This window comes from Clytia hemisphaerica, unplaced genomic scaffold (genome assembly GCF_902728285.1).
Source record: "Clytia hemisphaerica strain Z4C2 unplaced genomic scaffold, Clytia hemisphaerica genome assembly, whole genome shotgun sequence".
NCBI lineage: Eukaryota > Metazoa > Cnidaria > Hydrozoa > Leptothecata > Clytiidae > Clytia > Clytia hemisphaerica.
In genome coordinates, this window is record NW_027103721.1 from 1,040,136 (window position 1) to 1,054,757 (window position 14,622).

General features: G+C 42.1%; 101 non-coding genes across 101 annotated transcripts; all 101 read left to right on the forward strand.

Annotated features, from left to right (window-relative positions):
• Positions 1-7: 7 nt before the first annotated feature.
• On the forward strand, positions 8-80 carry Trnar-acg (transfer RNA arginine (anticodon ACG)). Its single transcript has one exon. It is a non-coding gene; the product is annotated as a tRNA-Arg (tRNA).
• A 74-nt stretch (positions 81-154) lies between these two features.
• On the forward strand, positions 155-225 carry Trnar-ucg (transfer RNA arginine (anticodon UCG)). Its single transcript has one exon. It is a non-coding gene; the product is annotated as a tRNA-Arg (tRNA).
• Positions 226-295: 70 nt separating this feature from the next.
• On the forward strand, positions 296-368 carry Trnar-acg (transfer RNA arginine (anticodon ACG)). Its single transcript has one exon. It is a non-coding gene; the product is annotated as a tRNA-Arg (tRNA).
• A 74-nt stretch (positions 369-442) lies between these two features.
• Positions 443-515, forward strand: Trnar-ucg (transfer RNA arginine (anticodon UCG)). Its single transcript has one exon. It is a non-coding gene; the product is annotated as a tRNA-Arg (tRNA).
• A 70-nt stretch (positions 516-585) lies between these two features.
• Positions 586-657, forward strand: Trnar-acg (transfer RNA arginine (anticodon ACG)). Its single transcript has one exon. It is a non-coding gene; the product is annotated as a tRNA-Arg (tRNA).
• A 74-nt stretch (positions 658-731) lies between these two features.
• Positions 732-804, forward strand: Trnar-ucg (transfer RNA arginine (anticodon UCG)). Its single transcript has one exon. It is a non-coding gene; the product is annotated as a tRNA-Arg (tRNA).
• A 71-nt stretch (positions 805-875) lies between these two features.
• Positions 876-948, forward strand: Trnar-acg (transfer RNA arginine (anticodon ACG)). Its single transcript has one exon. It is a non-coding gene; the product is annotated as a tRNA-Arg (tRNA).
• Positions 949-1,022: 74 nt separating this feature from the next.
• On the forward strand, positions 1,023-1,095 carry Trnar-ucg (transfer RNA arginine (anticodon UCG)). Its single transcript has one exon. It is a non-coding gene; the product is annotated as a tRNA-Arg (tRNA).
• Positions 1,096-1,166: 71 nt separating this feature from the next.
• Trnar-acg (transfer RNA arginine (anticodon ACG)) lies at positions 1,167-1,239 on the forward strand. The gene has a single exon. It is a non-coding gene; the product is annotated as a tRNA-Arg (tRNA).
• A 74-nt stretch (positions 1,240-1,313) lies between these two features.
• On the forward strand, positions 1,314-1,386 carry Trnar-ucg (transfer RNA arginine (anticodon UCG)). Its single transcript has one exon. It is a non-coding gene; the product is annotated as a tRNA-Arg (tRNA).
• A 71-nt stretch (positions 1,387-1,457) lies between these two features.
• On the forward strand, positions 1,458-1,530 carry Trnar-acg (transfer RNA arginine (anticodon ACG)). Its single transcript has one exon. It is a non-coding gene; the product is annotated as a tRNA-Arg (tRNA).
• Positions 1,531-1,604: 74 nt separating this feature from the next.
• Positions 1,605-1,677, forward strand: Trnar-ucg (transfer RNA arginine (anticodon UCG)). Its single transcript has one exon. It is a non-coding gene; the product is annotated as a tRNA-Arg (tRNA).
• A 71-nt stretch (positions 1,678-1,748) lies between these two features.
• Positions 1,749-1,821, forward strand: Trnar-acg (transfer RNA arginine (anticodon ACG)). Its single transcript has one exon. It is a non-coding gene; the product is annotated as a tRNA-Arg (tRNA).
• A 74-nt stretch (positions 1,822-1,895) lies between these two features.
• Positions 1,896-1,968, forward strand: Trnar-ucg (transfer RNA arginine (anticodon UCG)). Its single transcript has one exon. It is a non-coding gene; the product is annotated as a tRNA-Arg (tRNA).
• Positions 1,969-2,039: 71 nt separating this feature from the next.
• Trnar-acg (transfer RNA arginine (anticodon ACG)) lies at positions 2,040-2,112 on the forward strand. Its single transcript has one exon. It is a non-coding gene; the product is annotated as a tRNA-Arg (tRNA).
• Positions 2,113-2,186: 74 nt separating this feature from the next.
• Trnar-ucg (transfer RNA arginine (anticodon UCG)) lies at positions 2,187-2,259 on the forward strand. The gene has a single exon. It is a non-coding gene; the product is annotated as a tRNA-Arg (tRNA).
• Positions 2,260-2,330: 71 nt separating this feature from the next.
• On the forward strand, positions 2,331-2,403 carry Trnar-acg (transfer RNA arginine (anticodon ACG)). Its single transcript has one exon. It is a non-coding gene; the product is annotated as a tRNA-Arg (tRNA).
• Positions 2,404-2,477: 74 nt separating this feature from the next.
• On the forward strand, positions 2,478-2,550 carry Trnar-ucg (transfer RNA arginine (anticodon UCG)). The gene has a single exon. It is a non-coding gene; the product is annotated as a tRNA-Arg (tRNA).
• A 70-nt stretch (positions 2,551-2,620) lies between these two features.
• Trnar-acg (transfer RNA arginine (anticodon ACG)) lies at positions 2,621-2,693 on the forward strand. Its single transcript has one exon. It is a non-coding gene; the product is annotated as a tRNA-Arg (tRNA).
• A 74-nt stretch (positions 2,694-2,767) lies between these two features.
• Trnar-ucg (transfer RNA arginine (anticodon UCG)) lies at positions 2,768-2,840 on the forward strand. Its single transcript has one exon. It is a non-coding gene; the product is annotated as a tRNA-Arg (tRNA).
• A 71-nt stretch (positions 2,841-2,911) lies between these two features.
• Positions 2,912-2,984, forward strand: Trnar-acg (transfer RNA arginine (anticodon ACG)). The gene has a single exon. It is a non-coding gene; the product is annotated as a tRNA-Arg (tRNA).
• A 74-nt stretch (positions 2,985-3,058) lies between these two features.
• Positions 3,059-3,131, forward strand: Trnar-ucg (transfer RNA arginine (anticodon UCG)). The gene has a single exon. It is a non-coding gene; the product is annotated as a tRNA-Arg (tRNA).
• A 71-nt stretch (positions 3,132-3,202) lies between these two features.
• Positions 3,203-3,275, forward strand: Trnar-acg (transfer RNA arginine (anticodon ACG)). Its single transcript has one exon. It is a non-coding gene; the product is annotated as a tRNA-Arg (tRNA).
• A 74-nt stretch (positions 3,276-3,349) lies between these two features.
• Positions 3,350-3,422, forward strand: Trnar-ucg (transfer RNA arginine (anticodon UCG)). Its single transcript has one exon. It is a non-coding gene; the product is annotated as a tRNA-Arg (tRNA).
• A 71-nt stretch (positions 3,423-3,493) lies between these two features.
• Trnar-acg (transfer RNA arginine (anticodon ACG)) lies at positions 3,494-3,566 on the forward strand. The gene has a single exon. It is a non-coding gene; the product is annotated as a tRNA-Arg (tRNA).
• A 74-nt stretch (positions 3,567-3,640) lies between these two features.
• On the forward strand, positions 3,641-3,713 carry Trnar-ucg (transfer RNA arginine (anticodon UCG)). Its single transcript has one exon. It is a non-coding gene; the product is annotated as a tRNA-Arg (tRNA).
• A 71-nt stretch (positions 3,714-3,784) lies between these two features.
• Positions 3,785-3,857, forward strand: Trnar-acg (transfer RNA arginine (anticodon ACG)). Its single transcript has one exon. It is a non-coding gene; the product is annotated as a tRNA-Arg (tRNA).
• A 74-nt stretch (positions 3,858-3,931) lies between these two features.
• Trnar-ucg (transfer RNA arginine (anticodon UCG)) lies at positions 3,932-4,004 on the forward strand. Its single transcript has one exon. It is a non-coding gene; the product is annotated as a tRNA-Arg (tRNA).
• Positions 4,005-4,075: 71 nt separating this feature from the next.
• Trnar-acg (transfer RNA arginine (anticodon ACG)) lies at positions 4,076-4,148 on the forward strand. The gene has a single exon. It is a non-coding gene; the product is annotated as a tRNA-Arg (tRNA).
• Positions 4,149-4,220: 72 nt separating this feature from the next.
• Positions 4,221-4,293, forward strand: Trnar-ucg (transfer RNA arginine (anticodon UCG)). The gene has a single exon. It is a non-coding gene; the product is annotated as a tRNA-Arg (tRNA).
• Positions 4,294-4,364: 71 nt separating this feature from the next.
• Trnar-acg (transfer RNA arginine (anticodon ACG)) lies at positions 4,365-4,437 on the forward strand. The gene has a single exon. It is a non-coding gene; the product is annotated as a tRNA-Arg (tRNA).
• Positions 4,438-4,511: 74 nt separating this feature from the next.
• Positions 4,512-4,584, forward strand: Trnar-ucg (transfer RNA arginine (anticodon UCG)). The gene has a single exon. It is a non-coding gene; the product is annotated as a tRNA-Arg (tRNA).
• A 71-nt stretch (positions 4,585-4,655) lies between these two features.
• Positions 4,656-4,728, forward strand: Trnar-acg (transfer RNA arginine (anticodon ACG)). Its single transcript has one exon. It is a non-coding gene; the product is annotated as a tRNA-Arg (tRNA).
• A 74-nt stretch (positions 4,729-4,802) lies between these two features.
• On the forward strand, positions 4,803-4,875 carry Trnar-ucg (transfer RNA arginine (anticodon UCG)). The gene has a single exon. It is a non-coding gene; the product is annotated as a tRNA-Arg (tRNA).
• Positions 4,876-4,946: 71 nt separating this feature from the next.
• Positions 4,947-5,019, forward strand: Trnar-acg (transfer RNA arginine (anticodon ACG)). Its single transcript has one exon. It is a non-coding gene; the product is annotated as a tRNA-Arg (tRNA).
• Positions 5,020-5,093: 74 nt separating this feature from the next.
• Trnar-ucg (transfer RNA arginine (anticodon UCG)) lies at positions 5,094-5,166 on the forward strand. The gene has a single exon. It is a non-coding gene; the product is annotated as a tRNA-Arg (tRNA).
• A 71-nt stretch (positions 5,167-5,237) lies between these two features.
• Trnar-acg (transfer RNA arginine (anticodon ACG)) lies at positions 5,238-5,310 on the forward strand. The gene has a single exon. It is a non-coding gene; the product is annotated as a tRNA-Arg (tRNA).
• A 74-nt stretch (positions 5,311-5,384) lies between these two features.
• On the forward strand, positions 5,385-5,457 carry Trnar-ucg (transfer RNA arginine (anticodon UCG)). Its single transcript has one exon. It is a non-coding gene; the product is annotated as a tRNA-Arg (tRNA).
• A 71-nt stretch (positions 5,458-5,528) lies between these two features.
• On the forward strand, positions 5,529-5,601 carry Trnar-acg (transfer RNA arginine (anticodon ACG)). Its single transcript has one exon. It is a non-coding gene; the product is annotated as a tRNA-Arg (tRNA).
• A 74-nt stretch (positions 5,602-5,675) lies between these two features.
• Trnar-ucg (transfer RNA arginine (anticodon UCG)) lies at positions 5,676-5,748 on the forward strand. The gene has a single exon. It is a non-coding gene; the product is annotated as a tRNA-Arg (tRNA).
• A 71-nt stretch (positions 5,749-5,819) lies between these two features.
• Trnar-acg (transfer RNA arginine (anticodon ACG)) lies at positions 5,820-5,892 on the forward strand. Its single transcript has one exon. It is a non-coding gene; the product is annotated as a tRNA-Arg (tRNA).
• Positions 5,893-5,966: 74 nt separating this feature from the next.
• On the forward strand, positions 5,967-6,039 carry Trnar-ucg (transfer RNA arginine (anticodon UCG)). The gene has a single exon. It is a non-coding gene; the product is annotated as a tRNA-Arg (tRNA).
• A 71-nt stretch (positions 6,040-6,110) lies between these two features.
• On the forward strand, positions 6,111-6,183 carry Trnar-acg (transfer RNA arginine (anticodon ACG)). The gene has a single exon. It is a non-coding gene; the product is annotated as a tRNA-Arg (tRNA).
• A 74-nt stretch (positions 6,184-6,257) lies between these two features.
• Positions 6,258-6,330, forward strand: Trnar-ucg (transfer RNA arginine (anticodon UCG)). The gene has a single exon. It is a non-coding gene; the product is annotated as a tRNA-Arg (tRNA).
• A 71-nt stretch (positions 6,331-6,401) lies between these two features.
• Positions 6,402-6,474, forward strand: Trnar-acg (transfer RNA arginine (anticodon ACG)). The gene has a single exon. It is a non-coding gene; the product is annotated as a tRNA-Arg (tRNA).
• A 74-nt stretch (positions 6,475-6,548) lies between these two features.
• Positions 6,549-6,621, forward strand: Trnar-ucg (transfer RNA arginine (anticodon UCG)). Its single transcript has one exon. It is a non-coding gene; the product is annotated as a tRNA-Arg (tRNA).
• A 71-nt stretch (positions 6,622-6,692) lies between these two features.
• On the forward strand, positions 6,693-6,765 carry Trnar-acg (transfer RNA arginine (anticodon ACG)). The gene has a single exon. It is a non-coding gene; the product is annotated as a tRNA-Arg (tRNA).
• Positions 6,766-6,839: 74 nt separating this feature from the next.
• Trnar-ucg (transfer RNA arginine (anticodon UCG)) lies at positions 6,840-6,912 on the forward strand. The gene has a single exon. It is a non-coding gene; the product is annotated as a tRNA-Arg (tRNA).
• A 71-nt stretch (positions 6,913-6,983) lies between these two features.
• On the forward strand, positions 6,984-7,056 carry Trnar-acg (transfer RNA arginine (anticodon ACG)). The gene has a single exon. It is a non-coding gene; the product is annotated as a tRNA-Arg (tRNA).
• A 74-nt stretch (positions 7,057-7,130) lies between these two features.
• On the forward strand, positions 7,131-7,203 carry Trnar-ucg (transfer RNA arginine (anticodon UCG)). Its single transcript has one exon. It is a non-coding gene; the product is annotated as a tRNA-Arg (tRNA).
• Positions 7,204-7,274: 71 nt separating this feature from the next.
• Trnar-acg (transfer RNA arginine (anticodon ACG)) lies at positions 7,275-7,347 on the forward strand. Its single transcript has one exon. It is a non-coding gene; the product is annotated as a tRNA-Arg (tRNA).
• Positions 7,348-7,420: 73 nt separating this feature from the next.
• Positions 7,421-7,493, forward strand: Trnar-ucg (transfer RNA arginine (anticodon UCG)). Its single transcript has one exon. It is a non-coding gene; the product is annotated as a tRNA-Arg (tRNA).
• Positions 7,494-7,564: 71 nt separating this feature from the next.
• Trnar-acg (transfer RNA arginine (anticodon ACG)) lies at positions 7,565-7,637 on the forward strand. The gene has a single exon. It is a non-coding gene; the product is annotated as a tRNA-Arg (tRNA).
• A 74-nt stretch (positions 7,638-7,711) lies between these two features.
• On the forward strand, positions 7,712-7,784 carry Trnar-ucg (transfer RNA arginine (anticodon UCG)). Its single transcript has one exon. It is a non-coding gene; the product is annotated as a tRNA-Arg (tRNA).
• Positions 7,785-7,855: 71 nt separating this feature from the next.
• On the forward strand, positions 7,856-7,928 carry Trnar-acg (transfer RNA arginine (anticodon ACG)). The gene has a single exon. It is a non-coding gene; the product is annotated as a tRNA-Arg (tRNA).
• Positions 7,929-8,002: 74 nt separating this feature from the next.
• Positions 8,003-8,075, forward strand: Trnar-ucg (transfer RNA arginine (anticodon UCG)). Its single transcript has one exon. It is a non-coding gene; the product is annotated as a tRNA-Arg (tRNA).
• Positions 8,076-8,146: 71 nt separating this feature from the next.
• Positions 8,147-8,219, forward strand: Trnar-acg (transfer RNA arginine (anticodon ACG)). Its single transcript has one exon. It is a non-coding gene; the product is annotated as a tRNA-Arg (tRNA).
• A 74-nt stretch (positions 8,220-8,293) lies between these two features.
• Positions 8,294-8,366, forward strand: Trnar-ucg (transfer RNA arginine (anticodon UCG)). Its single transcript has one exon. It is a non-coding gene; the product is annotated as a tRNA-Arg (tRNA).
• Positions 8,367-8,437: 71 nt separating this feature from the next.
• On the forward strand, positions 8,438-8,510 carry Trnar-acg (transfer RNA arginine (anticodon ACG)). The gene has a single exon. It is a non-coding gene; the product is annotated as a tRNA-Arg (tRNA).
• Positions 8,511-8,584: 74 nt separating this feature from the next.
• Trnar-ucg (transfer RNA arginine (anticodon UCG)) lies at positions 8,585-8,657 on the forward strand. Its single transcript has one exon. It is a non-coding gene; the product is annotated as a tRNA-Arg (tRNA).
• A 71-nt stretch (positions 8,658-8,728) lies between these two features.
• On the forward strand, positions 8,729-8,801 carry Trnar-acg (transfer RNA arginine (anticodon ACG)). The gene has a single exon. It is a non-coding gene; the product is annotated as a tRNA-Arg (tRNA).
• Positions 8,802-8,875: 74 nt separating this feature from the next.
• On the forward strand, positions 8,876-8,948 carry Trnar-ucg (transfer RNA arginine (anticodon UCG)). The gene has a single exon. It is a non-coding gene; the product is annotated as a tRNA-Arg (tRNA).
• Positions 8,949-9,019: 71 nt separating this feature from the next.
• Trnar-acg (transfer RNA arginine (anticodon ACG)) lies at positions 9,020-9,092 on the forward strand. The gene has a single exon. It is a non-coding gene; the product is annotated as a tRNA-Arg (tRNA).
• Positions 9,093-9,165: 73 nt separating this feature from the next.
• Positions 9,166-9,238, forward strand: Trnar-ucg (transfer RNA arginine (anticodon UCG)). Its single transcript has one exon. It is a non-coding gene; the product is annotated as a tRNA-Arg (tRNA).
• Positions 9,239-9,309: 71 nt separating this feature from the next.
• Positions 9,310-9,382, forward strand: Trnar-acg (transfer RNA arginine (anticodon ACG)). The gene has a single exon. It is a non-coding gene; the product is annotated as a tRNA-Arg (tRNA).
• Positions 9,383-9,455: 73 nt separating this feature from the next.
• On the forward strand, positions 9,456-9,528 carry Trnar-ucg (transfer RNA arginine (anticodon UCG)). Its single transcript has one exon. It is a non-coding gene; the product is annotated as a tRNA-Arg (tRNA).
• Positions 9,529-9,599: 71 nt separating this feature from the next.
• On the forward strand, positions 9,600-9,672 carry Trnar-acg (transfer RNA arginine (anticodon ACG)). The gene has a single exon. It is a non-coding gene; the product is annotated as a tRNA-Arg (tRNA).
• Positions 9,673-9,746: 74 nt separating this feature from the next.
• On the forward strand, positions 9,747-9,819 carry Trnar-ucg (transfer RNA arginine (anticodon UCG)). The gene has a single exon. It is a non-coding gene; the product is annotated as a tRNA-Arg (tRNA).
• Positions 9,820-9,890: 71 nt separating this feature from the next.
• Positions 9,891-9,963, forward strand: Trnar-acg (transfer RNA arginine (anticodon ACG)). Its single transcript has one exon. It is a non-coding gene; the product is annotated as a tRNA-Arg (tRNA).
• Positions 9,964-10,037: 74 nt separating this feature from the next.
• On the forward strand, positions 10,038-10,110 carry Trnar-ucg (transfer RNA arginine (anticodon UCG)). Its single transcript has one exon. It is a non-coding gene; the product is annotated as a tRNA-Arg (tRNA).
• A 71-nt stretch (positions 10,111-10,181) lies between these two features.
• Positions 10,182-10,254, forward strand: Trnar-acg (transfer RNA arginine (anticodon ACG)). Its single transcript has one exon. It is a non-coding gene; the product is annotated as a tRNA-Arg (tRNA).
• A 74-nt stretch (positions 10,255-10,328) lies between these two features.
• Trnar-ucg (transfer RNA arginine (anticodon UCG)) lies at positions 10,329-10,401 on the forward strand. The gene has a single exon. It is a non-coding gene; the product is annotated as a tRNA-Arg (tRNA).
• A 71-nt stretch (positions 10,402-10,472) lies between these two features.
• Trnar-acg (transfer RNA arginine (anticodon ACG)) lies at positions 10,473-10,545 on the forward strand. Its single transcript has one exon. It is a non-coding gene; the product is annotated as a tRNA-Arg (tRNA).
• Positions 10,546-10,619: 74 nt separating this feature from the next.
• Trnar-ucg (transfer RNA arginine (anticodon UCG)) lies at positions 10,620-10,692 on the forward strand. The gene has a single exon. It is a non-coding gene; the product is annotated as a tRNA-Arg (tRNA).
• A 71-nt stretch (positions 10,693-10,763) lies between these two features.
• On the forward strand, positions 10,764-10,836 carry Trnar-acg (transfer RNA arginine (anticodon ACG)). The gene has a single exon. It is a non-coding gene; the product is annotated as a tRNA-Arg (tRNA).
• Positions 10,837-10,910: 74 nt separating this feature from the next.
• Trnar-ucg (transfer RNA arginine (anticodon UCG)) lies at positions 10,911-10,983 on the forward strand. Its single transcript has one exon. It is a non-coding gene; the product is annotated as a tRNA-Arg (tRNA).
• A 71-nt stretch (positions 10,984-11,054) lies between these two features.
• Trnar-acg (transfer RNA arginine (anticodon ACG)) lies at positions 11,055-11,127 on the forward strand. Its single transcript has one exon. It is a non-coding gene; the product is annotated as a tRNA-Arg (tRNA).
• Positions 11,128-11,201: 74 nt separating this feature from the next.
• Positions 11,202-11,274, forward strand: Trnar-ucg (transfer RNA arginine (anticodon UCG)). Its single transcript has one exon. It is a non-coding gene; the product is annotated as a tRNA-Arg (tRNA).
• Positions 11,275-11,345: 71 nt separating this feature from the next.
• Trnar-acg (transfer RNA arginine (anticodon ACG)) lies at positions 11,346-11,418 on the forward strand. Its single transcript has one exon. It is a non-coding gene; the product is annotated as a tRNA-Arg (tRNA).
• Positions 11,419-11,492: 74 nt separating this feature from the next.
• Trnar-ucg (transfer RNA arginine (anticodon UCG)) lies at positions 11,493-11,565 on the forward strand. Its single transcript has one exon. It is a non-coding gene; the product is annotated as a tRNA-Arg (tRNA).
• Positions 11,566-11,636: 71 nt separating this feature from the next.
• Trnar-acg (transfer RNA arginine (anticodon ACG)) lies at positions 11,637-11,709 on the forward strand. Its single transcript has one exon. It is a non-coding gene; the product is annotated as a tRNA-Arg (tRNA).
• Positions 11,710-11,783: 74 nt separating this feature from the next.
• On the forward strand, positions 11,784-11,856 carry Trnar-ucg (transfer RNA arginine (anticodon UCG)). Its single transcript has one exon. It is a non-coding gene; the product is annotated as a tRNA-Arg (tRNA).
• Positions 11,857-11,927: 71 nt separating this feature from the next.
• Positions 11,928-12,000, forward strand: Trnar-acg (transfer RNA arginine (anticodon ACG)). The gene has a single exon. It is a non-coding gene; the product is annotated as a tRNA-Arg (tRNA).
• A 74-nt stretch (positions 12,001-12,074) lies between these two features.
• On the forward strand, positions 12,075-12,147 carry Trnar-ucg (transfer RNA arginine (anticodon UCG)). The gene has a single exon. It is a non-coding gene; the product is annotated as a tRNA-Arg (tRNA).
• Positions 12,148-12,218: 71 nt separating this feature from the next.
• Trnar-acg (transfer RNA arginine (anticodon ACG)) lies at positions 12,219-12,291 on the forward strand. Its single transcript has one exon. It is a non-coding gene; the product is annotated as a tRNA-Arg (tRNA).
• Positions 12,292-12,365: 74 nt separating this feature from the next.
• On the forward strand, positions 12,366-12,438 carry Trnar-ucg (transfer RNA arginine (anticodon UCG)). Its single transcript has one exon. It is a non-coding gene; the product is annotated as a tRNA-Arg (tRNA).
• A 71-nt stretch (positions 12,439-12,509) lies between these two features.
• On the forward strand, positions 12,510-12,582 carry Trnar-acg (transfer RNA arginine (anticodon ACG)). Its single transcript has one exon. It is a non-coding gene; the product is annotated as a tRNA-Arg (tRNA).
• A 74-nt stretch (positions 12,583-12,656) lies between these two features.
• Positions 12,657-12,729, forward strand: Trnar-ucg (transfer RNA arginine (anticodon UCG)). Its single transcript has one exon. It is a non-coding gene; the product is annotated as a tRNA-Arg (tRNA).
• Positions 12,730-12,800: 71 nt separating this feature from the next.
• Positions 12,801-12,873, forward strand: Trnar-acg (transfer RNA arginine (anticodon ACG)). The gene has a single exon. It is a non-coding gene; the product is annotated as a tRNA-Arg (tRNA).
• A 74-nt stretch (positions 12,874-12,947) lies between these two features.
• Trnar-ucg (transfer RNA arginine (anticodon UCG)) lies at positions 12,948-13,020 on the forward strand. Its single transcript has one exon. It is a non-coding gene; the product is annotated as a tRNA-Arg (tRNA).
• Positions 13,021-13,091: 71 nt separating this feature from the next.
• Positions 13,092-13,164, forward strand: Trnar-acg (transfer RNA arginine (anticodon ACG)). Its single transcript has one exon. It is a non-coding gene; the product is annotated as a tRNA-Arg (tRNA).
• Positions 13,165-13,238: 74 nt separating this feature from the next.
• On the forward strand, positions 13,239-13,311 carry Trnar-ucg (transfer RNA arginine (anticodon UCG)). Its single transcript has one exon. It is a non-coding gene; the product is annotated as a tRNA-Arg (tRNA).
• Positions 13,312-13,382: 71 nt separating this feature from the next.
• Trnar-acg (transfer RNA arginine (anticodon ACG)) lies at positions 13,383-13,455 on the forward strand. The gene has a single exon. It is a non-coding gene; the product is annotated as a tRNA-Arg (tRNA).
• Positions 13,456-13,529: 74 nt separating this feature from the next.
• Trnar-ucg (transfer RNA arginine (anticodon UCG)) lies at positions 13,530-13,602 on the forward strand. Its single transcript has one exon. It is a non-coding gene; the product is annotated as a tRNA-Arg (tRNA).
• A 71-nt stretch (positions 13,603-13,673) lies between these two features.
• Positions 13,674-13,746, forward strand: Trnar-acg (transfer RNA arginine (anticodon ACG)). Its single transcript has one exon. It is a non-coding gene; the product is annotated as a tRNA-Arg (tRNA).
• A 74-nt stretch (positions 13,747-13,820) lies between these two features.
• On the forward strand, positions 13,821-13,893 carry Trnar-ucg (transfer RNA arginine (anticodon UCG)). The gene has a single exon. It is a non-coding gene; the product is annotated as a tRNA-Arg (tRNA).
• A 71-nt stretch (positions 13,894-13,964) lies between these two features.
• On the forward strand, positions 13,965-14,037 carry Trnar-acg (transfer RNA arginine (anticodon ACG)). Its single transcript has one exon. It is a non-coding gene; the product is annotated as a tRNA-Arg (tRNA).
• A 74-nt stretch (positions 14,038-14,111) lies between these two features.
• Trnar-ucg (transfer RNA arginine (anticodon UCG)) lies at positions 14,112-14,184 on the forward strand. Its single transcript has one exon. It is a non-coding gene; the product is annotated as a tRNA-Arg (tRNA).
• A 71-nt stretch (positions 14,185-14,255) lies between these two features.
• Positions 14,256-14,328, forward strand: Trnar-acg (transfer RNA arginine (anticodon ACG)). Its single transcript has one exon. It is a non-coding gene; the product is annotated as a tRNA-Arg (tRNA).
• A 74-nt stretch (positions 14,329-14,402) lies between these two features.
• Positions 14,403-14,475, forward strand: Trnar-ucg (transfer RNA arginine (anticodon UCG)). Its single transcript has one exon. It is a non-coding gene; the product is annotated as a tRNA-Arg (tRNA).
• A 71-nt stretch (positions 14,476-14,546) lies between these two features.
• Trnar-acg (transfer RNA arginine (anticodon ACG)) lies at positions 14,547-14,619 on the forward strand. The gene has a single exon. It is a non-coding gene; the product is annotated as a tRNA-Arg (tRNA).
• Positions 14,620-14,622: the final 3 nt, after the last annotated feature.

A 14,622-nucleotide genomic window follows, 5' to 3' on the forward strand; every position in this document is an offset into this window, starting at 1 on the left:
AAAGGCAGGTCCTGTGGCCCAACGGATAAGGCGCTTGACTACGAATCAAGAGATTCCAGGTTCGAATCCTGGCAGGATCGTATTGGTTGATAATGCTTAAAATGAGCTAAGCTAAGTGTGAGAAATAAAGAACATCAATTTGTGATGATACCAAGGCCCTGTGGCCTAATGGATAGCGTCTGACTTCGAATCAGAAGATTCTAGGTTCGAGTCCTAGTAGGGTCGGTTCAATGAAGTATTTAAGAAGTTTCGAATGTCTAAAGTTGTCTAAGTAACGAAGAGATGTTGAAAGGCAGGTCCTGTGGCCCAACGGATAAGGCGCTTGACTACGAATCAAGAGATTCCAGGTTCGAATCCTGGCAGGATCGTATTGGTTGATAATGCTTAAAATGAGCTAAGCTAAGTGTGAGAAATAAAGAACATCAATTTGTGATGATACCAAGGCCCTGTGGCCTAATGGATAAGGCGTCTGACTTCGAATCAGAAGATTCTAGGTTCGAGTCCTAGTAGGGTCGGTTCAATGAAGTATTTAAGAAGTTTCGAATGTCTAAAGTTGTCTAAGTAACGAAGAGATGTGAAAAGGCAGATCTGTGGCCCAACGGATAAGGCGCTTGACTACGAATCAAGAGATTCCAGGTTCGAATCCTGGCAGGATCGTATTGGTTGATAATGCTTAAAATGAGCTAAGCTAAGTGTGAGAAATAAAGAAAATCAATTTGTGATGATACCAAGGCCCTGTGGCCTAATGGATAAGGCGTCTGACTTCGAATCAGAAGATTCTAGGTTCGAGTCCTAGTAGGGTCGGTTCAATGAAGTATTTAAGAAGTTTCGAATGTCTAAAGTTGTCTAAGTAACGAAGAGATGTTGAAAAGGCAGGTCCTGTGGCCCAACGGATAAGGCGCTTGACTACGAATCAAGAGATTCCAGGTTCGAATCCTGGCAGGATCGTATTGGTTGATAATGCTTAAAATGAGCTAAGCTAAGTGTGAGAAATAAAGAACATCAATTTGTGATGATACCAAGGCCCTGTGGCCTAATGGATAAGGCGTCTGACTTCGAATCAGAAGATTCTAGGTTCGAGTCCTAGTAGGGTCGGTTCAATGAAGTATTTAAGAAGTTTCGAATGTCTAAAGTTGTCTAAGTAACGAAGAGATGTTGAAAAGGCAGGTCCTGTGGCCCAACGGATAAGGCGCTTGACTACGAATCAAGAGATTCCAGGTTCGAATCCTGGCAGGATCGTATTGGTTGATAATGCTTAAAATGAGCTAAGCTAAGTGTGAGAAATAAAGAACATCAATTTGTGATGATACCAAGGCCCTGTGGCCTAATGGATAAGGCGTCTGACTTCGAATCAGAAGATTCTAGGTTCGAGTCCTAGTAGGGTCGGTTCAATGAAGTATTTAAGAAGTTTCGAATGTCTAAAGTTGTCTAAGTAACGAAGAGATGTTGAAAAGGCAGGTCCTGTGGCCCAACGGATAAGGCGCTTGACTACGAATCAAGAGATTCCAGGTTCGAATCCTGGCAGGATCGTATTGGTTGATAATGCTTAAAATGAGCTAAGCTAAGTGTGAGAAATAAAGAACATCAATTTGTGATGATACCAAGGCCCTGTGGCCTAATGGATAAGGCGTCTGACTTCGAATCAGAAGATTCTAGGTTCGAGTCCTAGTAGGGTCGGTTCAATGAAGTATTTAAGAAGTTTCGAATGTCTAAAGTTGTCTAAGTAACGAAGAGATGTTGAAAAGGCAGGTCCTGTGGCCCAACGGATAAGGCGCTTGACTACGAATCAAGAGATTCCAGGTTCGAATCCTGGCAGGATCGTATTGGTTGATAATGCTTAAAATGAGCTAAGCTAAGTGTGAGAAATAAAGAACATCAATTTGTGATGATACCAAGGCCCTGTGGCCTAATGGATAAGGCGTCTGACTTCGAATCAGAAGATTCTAGGTTCGAGTCCTAGTAGGGTCGGTTCAATGAAGTATTTAAGAAGTTTCGAATGTCTAAAGTTGTCTAAGTAACGAAGAGATGTTGAAAAGGCAGGTCCTGTGGCCCAACGGATAAGGCGCTTGACTACGAATCAAGAGATTCCAGGTTCGAATCCTGGCAGGATCGTATTGGTTGATAATGCTTAAAATGAGCTAAGCTAAGTGTGACAAATAAAGAACATCAATTTGTGATGATACCGAGGCCCTGTGGCCTAATGGATAAGGCGTCTGACTTCGAATCAGAAGATTCTAGGTTCGAGTCCTAGTAGGGTCGGTTCAATGAAGTATTTAAGAAGTTTCGAATGTCTAAAGTTGTCTAAGTAACGAAGAGATGTTGAAAAGGCAGGTCCTGTGGCCCAACGGATAAGGCGCTTGACTACGAATCAAGAGATTCCAGGTTCGAATCCTGGCAGGATCGTATTGGTTGATAATGCTTAAAATGAGCTAAGCTAAGTGTGACAAATAAAGAACATCAATTTGTGATGATACCGAGGCCCTGTGGCCTAATGGATAAGGCGTCTGACTTCGAATCAGAAGATTCTAGGTTCGAGTCCTAGTAGGGTCGGTTCAATGAAGTATTTAAGAAGTTTCGAATGTCTAAAGTTGTCTAAGTAACGAAGAGATGAGAAAAGGCAGGTCCTGTGGCCCAACGGATAAGGCGCTTGACTACGAATCAAGAGATTCCAGGTTCGAATCCTGGCAGGATCGTATTGGTTGATAATGCTTAAAATGAGCTAAGCTAAGTGTGAGAAATAAAGAAAATCAATTTGTGATGATACCAAGGCCCTGTGGCCTAATGGATAAGGCGTCTGACTTCGAATCAGAAGATTCTAGGTTCGAGTCCTAGTAGGGTCGGTTCAATGAAGTATTTAAGAAGTTTCGAATGTCTAAAGTTGTCTAAGTAACGAAGAGATGTTGAAAAGGCAGGTCCTGTGGCCCAACGGATAAGGCGCTTGACTACGAATCAAGAGATTCCAGGTTCGAATCCTGGCAGGATCGTATTGGTTGATAATGCTTAAAATGAGCTAAGCTAAGTGTGAGAAATAAAGAACATCAATTTGTGATGATACCAAGGCCCTGTGGCCTAATGGATAAGGCGTCTGACTTCGAATCAGAAGATTCTAGGTTCGAGTCCTAGTAGGGTCGGTTCAATGAAGTATTTAAGAAGTTTCGAATGTCTAAAGTTGTCTAAGTAACGAAGAGATGTTGAAAAGGCAGGTCCTGTGGCCCAACGGATAAGGCGCTTGACTACGAATCAAGAGATTCCAGGTTCGAATCCTGGCAGGATCGTATTGGTTGATAATGCTTAAAATGAGCTAAGCTAAGTGTGAGAAATAAAGAAAATCAATTTGTGATGATACCAAGGCCCTGTGGCCTAATGGATAAGGCGTCTGACTTCGAATCAGAAGATTCTAGGTTCGAGTCCTAGTAGGGTCGGTTCAATGAAGTATTTAAGAAGTTTCGAATGTCTAAAGTTGTCTAAGTAACGAAGAGATGTTGAAAAGGCAGGTCCTGTGGCCCAACGGATAAGGCGCTTGACTACGAATCAAGAGATTCCAGGTTCGAATCCTGGCAGGATCGTATTGGTTGATAATGCTTAAAATGAGCTAAGCTAAGTGTGAGAAATAAAGAAAATCAATTTGTGATGATACCAAGGCCCTGTGGCCTAATGGATAAGGCGTCTGACTTCGAATCAGAAGATTCTAGGTTCGAGTCCTAGTAGGGTCGGTTCAATGAAGTATTTAAGAAGTTTCGAATGTCTAAAGTTGTCTAAGTAACGAAGAGATGTTGAAAAGGCAGGTCCTGTGGCCCAACGGATAAGGCGCTTGACTACGAATCAAGAGATTCCAGGTTCGAATCCTGGCAGGATCGTATTGGTTGATAATGCTTAAAATGAGCTAAGCTAAGTGTGAGAAATAAAGAAAATCAATTTGTGATGATACCAAGGCCCTGTGGCCTAATGGATAAGGCGTCTGACTTCGAATCAGAAGATTCTAGGTTCGAGTCCTAGTAGGGTCGGTTCAATGAAGTATTTAAGAAGTTTCGAATGTCTAAAGTTGTCTAAGTAACGAAGAGATGTTGAAAAGGCAGGTCCTGTGGCCCAACGGATAAGGCGCTTGACTACGAATCAAGAGATTCCAGGTTCGAATCCTGGCAGGATCGTATTGGTTGATAATGCTTAAAATGAGCTAAGCTAAGTGTGAGAAATAAAAAATCAATTTGTGATGATACCAAGGCCCTGTGGCCTAATGGATAAGGCGTCTGACTTCGAATCAGAAGATTCTAGGTTCGAGTCCTAGTAGGGTCGGTTCAATGAAGTATTTAAGAAGTTTCGAATGTCTAAAGTTGTCTAAGTAACGAAGAGATGTTGAAAAGGCAGGTCCTGTGGCCCAACGGATAAGGCGCTTGACTACGAATCAAGAGATTCCAGGTTCGAATCCTGGCAGGATCGTATTGGTTGATAATGCTTAAAATGAGCTAAGCTAAGTGTGAGAAATAAAGAAAATCAATTTGTGATGATACCAAGGCCCTGTGGCCTAATGGATAAGGCGTCTGACTTCGAATCAGAAGATTCTAGGTTCGAGTCCTAGTAGGGTCGGTTCAATGAAGTATTTAAGAAGTTTCGAATGTCTAAAGTTGTCTAAGTAACGAAGAGATGTTGAAAAGGCAGGTCCTGTGGCCCAACGGATAAGGCGCTTGACTACGAATCAAGAGATTCCAGGTTCGAATCCTGGCAGGATCGTATTGGTTGATAATGCTTAAAATGAGCTAAGCTAAGTGTGAGAAATAAAGAAAATCAATTTGTGATGATACCAAGGCCCTGTGGCCTAATGGATAAGGCGTCTGACTTCGAATCAGAAGATTCTAGGTTCGAGTCCTAGTAGGGTCGGTTCAATGAAGTATTTAAGAAGTTTCGAATGTCTAAAGTTGTCTAAGTAACGAAGAGATGTTGAAAAGGCAGGTCCTGTGGCCCAACGGATAAGGCGCTTGACTACGAATCAAGAGATTCCAGGTTCGAATCCTGGCAGGATCGTATTGGTTGATAATGCTTAAAATGAGCTAAGCTAAGTGTGAGAAATAAAGAAAATCAATTTGTGATGATACCAAGGCCCTGTGGCCTAATGGATAAGGCGTCTGACTTCGAATCAGAAGATTCTAGGTTCGAGTCCTAGTAGGGTCGGTTCAATGAAGTATTTAAGAAGTTTCGAATGTCTAAAGTTGTCTAAGTAACGAAGAGATGTTGAAAAGGCAGGTCCTGTGGCCCAACGGATAAGGCGCTTGACTACGAATCAAGAGATTCCAGGTTCGAATCCTGGCAGGATCGTATTGGTTGATAATGCTTAAAATGAGCTAAGCTAAGTGTGAGAAATAAAGAAAATCAATTTGTGATGATACCAAGGCCCTGTGGCCTAATGGATAAGGCGTCTGACTTCGAATCAGAAGATTCTAGGTTCGAGTCCTAGTAGGGTCGGTTCAATGAAGTATTTAAGAAGTTTCGAATGTCTAAAGTTGTCTAAGTAACGAAGAGATGTTGAAAAGGCAGGTCCTGTGGCCCAACGGATAAGGCGCTTGACTACGAATCAAGAGATTCCAGGTTCGAATCCTGGCAGGATCGTATTGGTTGATAATGCTTAAAATGAGCTAAGCTAAGTGTGAGAAATAAAGAAAATCAATTTGTGATGATACCAAGGCCCTGTGGCCTAATGGATAAGGCGTCTGACTTCGAATCAGAAGATTCTAGGTTCGAGTCCTAGTAGGGTCGGTTCAATGAAGTATTTAAGAAGTTTCGAATGTCTAAAGTTGTCTAAGTAACGAAGAGATGTTGAAAAGGCAGGTCCTGTGGCCCAACGGATAAGGCGCTTGACTACGAATCAAGAGATTCCAGGTTCGAATCCTGGCAGGATCGTATTGGTTGATAATGCTTAAAATGAGCTAAGCTAAGTGTGAGAAATAAAGAAAATCAATTTGTGATGATACCAAGGCCCTGTGGCCTAATGGATAAGGCGTCTGACTTCGAATCAGAAGATTCTAGGTTCGAGTCCTAGTAGGGTCGGTTCAATGAAGTATTTAAGAAGTTTCGAATGTCTAAAGTTGTCTAAGTAACGAAGAGATGTTGAAAAGGCAGGTCCTGTGGCCCAACGGATAAGGCGCTTGACTACGAATCAAGAGATTCCAGGTTCGAATCCTGGCAGGATCGTATTGGTTGATAATGCTTAAAATGAGCTAAGCTAAGTGTGAGAAATAAAGAAAATCAATTTGTGATGATACCAAGGCCCTGTGGCCTAATGGATAAGGCGTCTGACTTCGAATCAGAAGATTCTAGGTTCGAGTCCTAGTAGGGTCGGTTCAATGAAGTATTTAAGAAGTTTCGAATGTCTAAAGTTGTCTAAGTAACGAAGAGATGTTGAAAAGGCAGGTCCTGTGGCCCAACGGATAAGGCGCTTGACTACGAATCAAGAGATTCCAGGTTCGAATCCTGGCAGGATCGTATTGGTTGATAATGCTTAAAATGAGCTAAGCTAAGTGTGAGAAATAAAGAAAATCAATTTGTGATGATACCAAGGCCCTGTGGCCTAATGGATAAGGCGTCTGACTTCGAATCAGAAGATTCTAGGTTCGAGTCCTAGTAGGGTCGGTTCAATGAAGTATTTAAGAAGTTTCGAATGTCTAAAGTTGTCTAAGTAACGAAGAGATGTTGAAAAGGCAGGTCCTGTGGCCCAACGGATAAGGCGCTTGACTACGAATCAAGAGATTCCAGGTTCGAATCCTGGCAGGATCGTATTGGTTGATAATGCTTAAAATGAGCTAAGCTAAGTGTGAGAAATAAAGAAAATCAATTTGTGATGATACCAAGGCCCTGTGGCCTAATGGATAAGGCGTCTGACTTCGAATCAGAAGATTCTAGGTTCGAGTCCTAGTAGGGTCGGTTCAATGAAGTATTTAAGAAGTTTCGAATGTCTAAAGTTGTCTAAGTAACGAAGAGATGTTGAAAAGGCAGGTCCTGTGGCCCAACGGATAAGGCGCTTGACTACGAATCAAGAGATTCCAGGTTCGAATCCTGGCAGGATCGTATTGGTTGATAATGCTTAAAATGAGCTAAGCTAAGTGTGAGAAATAAAGAAAATCAATTTGTGATGATACCAAGGCCCTGTGGCCTAATGGATAAGGCGTCTGACTTCGAATCAGAAGATTCTAGGTTCGAGTCCTAGTAGGGTCGGTTCAATGAAGTATTTAAGAAGTTTCGAATGTCTAAAGTTGTCTAAGTAACGAAGAGATGTTGAAAAGGCAGGTCCTGTGGCCCAACGGATAAGGCGCTTGACTACGAATCAAGAGATTCCAGGTTCGAATCCTGGCAGGATCGTATTGGTTGATAATGCTTAAAATGAGCTAAGCTAAGTGTGAGAAATAAAAAAATCAATTTGTGATGATACCAAGGCCCTGTGGCCTAATGGATAAGGCGTCTGACTTCGAATCAGAAGATTCTAGGTTCGAGTCCTAGTAGGGTCGGTTCAATGAAGTATTTAAGAAGTTTCGAATGTCTAAAGTTGTCTAAGTAACGAAGAGATGTTGAAAAGGCAGGTCCTGTGGCCCAACGGATAAGGCGCTTGACTACGAATCAAGAGATTCCAGGTTCGAATCCTGGCAGGATCGTATTGGTTGATAATGCTTAAAATGAGCTAAGCTAAGTGTGAGAAATAAAGAAAATCAATTTGTGATGATACCAAGGCCCTGTGGCCTAATGGATAAGGCGTCTGACTTCGAATCAGAAGATTCTAGGTTCGAGTCCTAGTAGGGTCGGTTCAATGAAGTATTTAAGAAGTTTCGAATGTCTAAAGTTGTCTAAGTAACGAAGAGATGTTGAAAAGGCAGGTCCTGTGGCCCAACGGATAAGGCGCTTGACTACGAATCAAGAGATTCCAGGTTCGAATCCTGGCAGGATCGTATTGGTTGATAATGCTTAAAATGAGCTAAGCTAAGTGTGAGAAATAAAGAAAATCAATTTGTGATGATACCAAGGCCCTGTGGCCTAATGGATAAGGCGTCTGACTTCGAATCAGAAGATTCTAGGTTCGAGTCCTAGTAGGGTCGGTTCAATGAAGTATTTAAGAAGTTTCGAATGTCTAAAGTTGTCTAAGTAACGAAGAGATGTTGAAAAGGCAGGTCCTGTGGCCCAACGGATAAGGCGCTTGACTACGAATCAAGAGATTCCAGGTTCGAATCCTGGCAGGATCGTATTGGTTGATAATGCTTAAAATGAGCTAAGCTAAGTGTGAGAAATAAAGAAAATCAATTTGTGATGATACCAAGGCCCTGTGGCCTAATGGATAAGGCGTCTGACTTCGAATCAGAAGATTCTAGGTTCGAGTCCTAGTAGGGTCGGTTCAATGAAGTATTTAAGAAGTTTCGAATGTCTAAAGTTGTCTAAGTAACGAAGAGATGTTGAAAAGGCAGGTCCTGTGGCCCAACGGATAAGGCGCTTGACTACGAATCAAGAGATTCCAGGTTCGAATCCTGGCAGGATCGTATTGGTTGATAATGCTTAAAATGAGCTAAGCTAAGTGTGAGAAATAAAGAAAATCAATTTGTGATGATACCAAGGCCCTGTGGCCTAATGGATAAGGCGTCTGACTTCGAATCAGAAGATTCTAGGTTCGAGTCCTAGTAGGGTCGGTTCAATGAAGTATTTAAGAAGTTTCGAATGTCTAAAGTTGTCTAAGTAACGAAGAGATGTTGAAAAGGCAGGTCCTGTGGCCCAACGGATAAGGCGCTTGACTACGAATCAAGAGATTCCAGGTTCGAATCCTGGCAGGATCGTATTGGTTGATAATGCTTAAAATGAGCTAAGCTAAGTGTGAGAAATAAAGAAAATCAATTTGTGATGATACCAAGGCCCTGTGGCCTAATGGATAAGGCGTCTGACTTCGAATCAGAAGATTCTAGGTTCGAGTCCTAGTAGGGTCGGTTCAATGAAGTATTTAAGAAGTTTCGAATGTCTAAAGTTGTCTAAGTAACGAAGAGATGTTGAAAAGGCAGGTCCTGTGGCCCAACGGATAAGGCGCTTGACTACGAATCAAGAGATTCCAGGTTCGAATCCTGGCAGGATCGTATTGGTTGATAATGCTTAAAATGAGCTAAGCTAAGTGTGAGAAATAAAAAAATCAATTTGTGATGATACCAAGGCCCTGTGGCCTAATGGATAAGGCGTCTGACTTCGAATCAGAAGATTCTAGGTTCGAGTCCTAGTAGGGTCGGTTCAATGAAGTATTTAAGAAGTTTCGAATGTCTAAAGTTGTCTAAGTAACGAAGAGATGTTGAAAAGGCAGGTCCTGTGGCCCAACGGATAAGGCGCTTGACTACGAATCAAGAGATTCCAGGTTCGAATCCTGGCAGGATCGTATTGGTTGATAATGCTTAAAATGAGCTAAGCTAAGTGTGAGAAATAAAAAAATCAATTTGTGATGATACCAAGGCCCTGTGGCCTAATGGATAAGGCGTCTGACTTCGAATCAGAAGATTCTAGGTTCGAGTCCTAGTAGGGTCGGTTCAATGAAGTATTTAAGAAGTTTCGAATGTCTAAAGTTGTCTAAGTAACGAAGAGATGTTGAAAAGGCAGGTCCTGTGGCCCAACGGATAAGGCGCTTGACTACGAATCAAGAGATTCCAGGTTCGAATCCTGGCAGGATCGTATTGGTTGATAATGCTTAAAATGAGCTAAGCTAAGTGTGAGAAATAAAGAAAATCAATTTGTGATGATACCAAGGCCCTGTGGCCTAATGGATAAGGCGTCTGACTTCGAATCAGAAGATTCTAGGTTCGAGTCCTAGTAGGGTCGGTTCAATGAAGTATTTAAGAAGTTTCGAATGTCTAAAGTTGTCTAAGTAACGAAGAGATGTTGAAAAGGCAGGTCCTGTGGCCCAACGGATAAGGCGCTTGACTACGAATCAAGAGATTCCAGGTTCGAATCCTGGCAGGATCGTATTGGTTGATAATGCTTAAAATGAGCTAAGCTAAGTGTGAGAAATAAAGAAAATCAATTTGTGATGATACCAAGGCCCTGTGGCCTAATGGATAAGGCGTCTGACTTCGAATCAGAAGATTCTAGGTTCGAGTCCTAGTAGGGTCGGTTCAATGAAGTATTTAAGAAGTTTCGAATGTCTAAAGTTGTCTAAGTAACGAAGAGATGTTGAAAAGGCAGGTCCTGTGGCCCAACGGATAAGGCGCTTGACTACGAATCAAGAGATTCCAGGTTCGAATCCTGGCAGGATCGTATTGGTTGATAATGCTTAAAATGAGCTAAGCTAAGTGTGAGAAATAAAGAAAATCAATTTGTGATGATACCAAGGCCCTGTGGCCTAATGGATAAGGCGTCTGACTTCGAATCAGAAGATTCTAGGTTCGAGTCCTAGTAGGGTCGGTTCAATGAAGTATTTAAGAAGTTTCGAATGTCTAAAGTTGTCTAAGTAACGAAGAGATGTTGAAAAGGCAGGTCCTGTGGCCCAACGGATAAGGCGCTTGACTACGAATCAAGAGATTCCAGGTTCGAATCCTGGCAGGATCGTATTGGTTGATAATGCTTAAAATGAGCTAAGCTAAGTGTGAGAAATAAAGAAAATCAATTTGTGATGATACCAAGGCCCTGTGGCCTAATGGATAAGGCGTCTGACTTCGAATCAGAAGATTCTAGGTTCGAGTCCTAGTAGGGTCGGTTCAATGAAGTATTTAAGAAGTTTCGAATGTCTAAAGTTGTCTAAGTAACGAAGAGATGTTGAAAAGGCAGGTCCTGTGGCCCAACGGATAAGGCGCTTGACTACGAATCAAGAGATTCCAGGTTCGAATCCTGGCAGGATCGTATTGGTTGATAATGCTTAAAATGAGCTAAGCTAAGTGTGAGAAATAAAGAAAATCAATTTGTGATGATACCAAGGCCCTGTGGCCTAATGGATAAGGCGTCTGACTTCGAATCAGAAGATTCTAGGTTCGAGTCCTAGTAGGGTCGGTTCAATGAAGTATTTAAGAAGTTTCGAATGTCTAAAGTTGTCTAAGTAACGAAGAGATGTTGAAAAGGCAGGTCCTGTGGCCCAACGGATAAGGCGCTTGACTACGAATCAAGAGATTCCAGGTTCGAATCCTGGCAGGATCGTATTGGTTGATAATGCTTAAAATGAGCTAAGCTAAGTGTGAGAAATAAAGAACATCAATTTGTGATGATACCAAGGCCCTGTGGCCTAATGGATAAGGCGTCTGACTTCGAATCAGAAGATTCTAGGTTCGAGTCCTAGTAGGGTCGGTTCAATGAAGTATTTAAGAAGTTTCGAATGTCTAAAGTTGTCTAAGTAACGAAGAGATGTTGAAAAGGCAGGTCCTGTGGCCCAACGGATAAGGCGCTTGACTACGAATCAAGAGATTCCAGGTTCGAATCCTGGCAGGATCGTATTGGTTGATAATGCTTAAAATGAGCTAAGCTAAGTGTGAGAAATAAAGAAAATCAATTTGTGATGATACCAAGGCCCTGTGGCCTAATGGATAAGGCGTCTGACTTCGAATCAGAAGATTCTAGGTTCGAGTCCTAGTAGGGTCGGTTCAATGAAGTATTTAAGAAGTTTCGAATGTCTAAAGTTGTCTAAGTAACGAAGAGATGTTGAAAAGGCAGGTCCTGTGGCCCAACGGATAAGGCGCTTGACTACGAATCAAGAGATTCCAGGTTCGAATCCTGGCAGGATCGTATTGGTTGATAATGCTTAAAATGAGCTAAGCTAAGTGTGAGAAATAAAGAACATCAATTTGTGATGATACCAAGGCCCTGTGGCCTAATGGATAAGGCGTCTGACTTCGAATCAGAAGATTCTAGGTTCGAGTCCTAGTAGGGTCGGTTCAATGAAGTATTTAAGAAGTTTCGAATGTCTAAAGTTGTCTAAGTAACGAAGAGATGTTGAAAAGGCAGGTCCTGTGGCCCAACGGATAAGGCGCTTGACTACGAATCAAGAGATTCCAGGTTCGAATCCTGGCAGGATCGTATTGGTTGATAATGCTTAAAATGAGCTAAGCTAAGTGTGAGAAATAAAGAACATCAATTTGTGATGATACCAAGGCCCTGTGGCCTAATGGATAAGGCGTCTGACTTCGAATCAGAAGATTCTAGGTTCGAGTCCTAGTAGGGTCGGTTCAATGAAGTATTTAAGAAGTTTCGAATGTCTAAAGTTGTCTAAGTAACGAAGAGATGTTGAAAAGGCAGGTCCTGTGGCCCAACGGATAAGGCGCTTGACTACGAATCAAGAGATTCCAGGTTCGAATCCTGGCAGGATCGTATTGGTTGATAATGCTTAAAATGAGCTAAGCTAAGTGTGAGAAATAAAGAACATCAATTTGTGATGATACCAAGGCCCTGTGGCCTAATGGATAAGGCGTCTGACTTCGAATCAGAAGATTCTAGGTTCGAGTCCTAGTAGGGTCGGTTCAATGAAGTATTTAAGAAGTTTCGAATGTCTAAAGTTGTCTAAGTAACGAAGAGATGTTGAAAAGGCAGGTCCTGTGGCCCAACGGATAAGGCGCTTGACTACGAATCAAGAGATTCCAGGTTCGAATCCTGGCAGGATCGTATTGGTTGATAATGCTTAAAATGAGCTAAGCTAAGTGTGAGAAATAAAGAACATCAATTTGTGATGATACCAAGGCCCTGTGGCCTAATGGATAAGGCGTCTGACTTCGAATCAGAAGATTCTAGGTTCGAGTCCTAGTAGGGTCGGTTCAATGAAGTATTTAAGAAGTTTCGAATGTCTAAAGTTGTCTAAGTAACGAAGAGATGTTGAAAAGGCAGGTCCTGTGGCCCAACGGATAAGGCGCTTGACTACGAATCAAGAGATTCCAGGTTCGAATCCTGGCAGGATCGTATTGGTTGATAATGCTTAAAATGAGCTAAGCTAAGTGTGAGAAATAAAGAAAATCAATTTGTGATGATACCAAGGCCCTGTGGCCTAATGGATAAGGCGTCTGACTTCGAATCAGAAGATTCTAGGTTCGAGTCCTAGTAGGGTCGGTTCAATGAAGTATTTAAGAAGTTTCGAATGTCTAAAGTTGTCTAAGTAACGAAGAGATGTTGAAAAGGCAGGTCCTGTGGCCCAACGGATAAGGCGCTTGACTACGAATCAAGAGATTCCAGGTTCGAATCCTGGCAGGATCGTATTGGTTGATAATGCTTAAAATGAGCTAAGCTAAGTGTGAGAAATAAAGAACATCAATTTGTGATGATACCAAGGCCCTGTGGCCTAATGGATAAGGCGTCTGACTTCGAATCAGAAGATTCTAGGTTCGAGTCCTAGTAGGGTCGGTTCAATGAAGTATTTAAGAAGTTTCGAATGTCTAAAGTTGTCTAAGTAACGAAGAGATGTTGAAAAGGCAGGTCCTGTGGCCCAACGGATAAGGCGCTTGACTACGAATCAAGAGATTCCAGGTTCGAATCCTGGCAGGATCGTATTGGTTGATAATGCTTAAAATGAGCTAAGCTAAGTGTGAGAAATAAAGAAAATCAATTTGTGATGATACCAAGGCCCTGTGGCCTAATGGATAAGGCGTCTGACTTCGAATCAGAAGATTCTAGGTTCGAGTCCTAGTAGGGTCGGTTCAATGAAGTATTTAAGAAGTTTCGAATGTCTAAAGTTGTCTAAGTAACGAAGAGATGTTGAAAAGGCAGGTCCTGTGGCCCAACGGATAAGGCGCTTGACTACGAATCAAGAGATTCCAGGTTCGAATCCTGGCAGGATCGTATTGGTTGATAATGCTTAAAATGAGCTAAGCTAAGTGTGAGAAATAAAGAACATCAATTTGTGATGATACCAAGGCCCTGTGGCCTAATGGATAAGGCGTCTGACTTCGAATCAGAAGATTCTAGGTTCGAGTCCTAGTAGGGTCGGTTCAATGAAGTATTTAAGAAGTTTCGAATGTCTAAAGTTGTCTAAGTAACGAAGAGATGTTGAAAAGGCAGGTCCTGTGGCCCAACGGATAAGGCGCTTGACTACGAATCAAGAGATTCCAGGTTCGAATCCTGGCAGGATCGTATTGGTTGATAATGCTTAAAATGAGCTAAGCTAAGTGTGAGAAATAAAGAACATCAATTTGTGATGATACCAAGGCCCTGTGGCCTAATGGATAAGGCGTCTGACTTCGAATCAGAAGATTCTAGGTTCGAGTCCTAGTAGGGTCGGTTCAATGAAGTATTTAAGAAGTTTCGAATGTCTAAAGTTGTCTAAGTAACGAAGAGATGTTGAAAAGGCAGGTCCTGTGGCCCAACGGATAAGGCGCTTGACTACGAATCAAGAGATTCCAGGTTCGAATCCTGGCAGGATCGTATTGGTTGATAATGCTTAAAATGAGCTAAGCTAAGTGTGAGAAATAAAGAACATCAATTTGTGATGATACCAAGGCCCTGTGGCCTAATGGATAAGGCGTCTGACTTCGAATCAGAAGATTCTAGGTTCGAGTCCTAGTAGGGTCGGTTCAATGAAGTATTTAAGAAGTTTCGAATGTCTAAAGTTGTCTAAGTAACGAAGAGATGTTGAAAAGGCAGGTCCTGTGGCCCAACGGATAAGGCGCTTGACTACGAATCAAGAGATTCCAGGTTCGAATCCTGGCAGGATCGTAT